The sequence below is a fragment of the Medicago sativa genome, chromosome 6 (assembly GCF_051527215.1).
Source record: "Medicago sativa cultivar Bolivia chromosome 6, Bolivia_mono, whole genome shotgun sequence".
Taxonomy (NCBI): Eukaryota; Viridiplantae; Streptophyta; class Magnoliopsida; order Fabales; family Fabaceae; genus Medicago; species Medicago sativa.
In genome coordinates, this window is record NC_140754.1 from 23,075,001 (window position 1) to 23,077,500 (window position 2,500).

Consider the following 2,500-nt stretch of genomic DNA (forward strand, 5'->3'; position numbering starts at 1 on the left):
TTCCGAGGAGGGACGGGCATGGGTTTTTGACTAGCTACGCTAGCCACCCCACCATGCCTGGGCGTGAGAAAGAGGGAGAAATTTTGCCTTACCATGACCAAGACAGTGTTTGGCCAAGACGAGGCATGAACAAACGTTAAACTGCATGCTTGGCCTGTGCCTGCCCAAGTCACGAACGGCAAGACGACCCCCTCTTTCCCACGCTGGGGGATTGGCTGGGCTTTCGACGGGACGTGGAAAATATGAATCAATCCTACTCTTGCATGACGAGGACAAAGTTTGGCCAAGACGAGGCATGAACAAATGTTGAACTGCATGTTTGGCCTGTGCCTGCCCAAGTCAAGAACAGCAAGATTTCCCCCTATTTCCCACCAAATCTGCCCCAAATTCATCAAAAAGATCTGAATTTATCAAAAAAATTTGATGAAAACAGCTCAAATTGATGAAAATGGGGCAGATTTGGGGGGAGCAGCTTGTTACCAGGGGCCTGGGGGTGCCTGGGCGCGCCCCAGACAGTCCCCCAGCCATGCCCAGCCATACCCAGTCAAGGTGCTCCCCCTATATATGTCTGATGTGCCATTTCCAGTTTTGTAGAAAAAGGGGTGAATTTTCCTTGCAGGCATAAAGTCCCGAAAATGTGACCTAGAAGTTGAATTTTTCCGCGATTTTTTGCAGGCATGTTAGGGACATAAAAACAACATCTCACACAAAAAATTAGAATTTTCCGACGAGGGACGGATTAAATATGAATTTTTGACGCGTCAAAAACTCAAGAAACCAAAAAATCAAAACATCGACCTAGAGATCGAATTTTGAGCTAGTTTTTTGCAGACACCTCAATAAAAATACATCTAGAGGGTCTGGAAAGTTTCGTGGCAAACCGACAACGTTTCGATTTATTTTGATTTTTCGACCGAAACGCGCAAAAATCGCAATTTTTTTTCAAACGAGCACCCATCAACGGGACAAATCTTGTTCCCAAAAAATTCAGGCATGTTTGGGACATCATTAGAGCCTCCCTCAAGAAATTTTGGCGATTTTGCACGCGGGATTCGTTAACTACGAATGTTTTGAGCGTCGATAGCCGAAGAAACGAAAAAAACAACCCCGTTTTGCCTCCCGAATTGCAAAATGCCGCCTTGCCCTGGCTTGGCATGGGCACGGGAAGGTCGAGTCCCAGCCGTGAACAAAAATTTCAATCGGTATGACCTTAATAATACGGGTGCGCAGGCGCGCGCGCGCACGCGCGAGGAATTTTGGCCTACGGGACCCCTCCCGACGTGGTTTGGCCTGAGCACGGGGCTCCCGACGTGATTTGGCCTGCCGAGTCCCAGGCATGGGCAAAAATTTCAATCGGCAGCGCGCTAGAGATTTTTGCCTACGAATTCCCTCCCGACGTGACTTGGCCTGTGGCTGCCCAGCTCAAGAACAGCACCTCTTTCCCACCAAATCCCCCCCAAATTCATCAAAAGATCCGAATTTATCAAAAAGATTTGATGAAAACGGCTCAAATTGATGAAAATGGGGCATATTTGCTTGTTGGGCAGTGGCTGGGGGTGCCTGGGCGCCCCCCAGACAGCCCCCAGCCATGCCCAGCCATGCCCCAACAAGCAGCTCCCCCTATATATGTCTGATGTGCCATTTCCAGTTTTGTAGAAAAAGGGGTTAATTTTCCCTGCAGGCATAAAGTCCCGAAAATGTGACCTAGAGGTTGAGTTTTTCCGCGATTTTTTGCAGGCATGTTAGGGACATAAAAACAACATCTCCCACAAAAAATTAGAATTTTCCGACGAGGGACGGATTAAATATGAATTTTTTACGCGCCAAAAACTCAAGAAAACGAAAAATCAAAACATCGACCTAGAGATCGAATTTTGAGCTGGTTTTTTGCAGACACCTCACTAAAAATACATCTAGAGGGTCTGGAAAGTTTCGTGGCAAACCGACAACGTTCCGATTTATTTTGATTTTTCGACCGAAACGCGCAAAAATCGCAATTTTTTTTCAAAGGAGCACCCATCAACGGGACAAATCTTGCTCCCAAAAAATTCAGGCGTGTTTGGGACATCATGAGGCCCTCCCCCAAGAAATTTTGGCGAATTTGCACGCGGGATTCGTTAATTACGAATTTTTAAGCGTCAAAACGTCAAGAAGGCACGACATCCGCGCTAGTCGACCTAGAGTTCGAATTTTGAGCTGGTTTTTTGCAGGCATCTCTATAAAAATACATGTAGAGGATCTGCCAAGTTTCGTGGAAAACCGACAACGCCTCGATTTATTTTGATTTTTCGACCGACACGCTCAAAACCTCAATTTTCCCCCAAGTGCGCGTCCACCGACGGGTCAAATTTTGTCCCCCAAATATTCGGCCATGTTTAGTACATCATAAGGGCCTCCCCCAAGAAATTTTGGCGAATTTGCACGCGGGATTCGTTAATTACGAATTTTTAAGCGTCAAAACGTCAAGAAGGCACGACATCCGCGCTAGTCGACCTAGAGT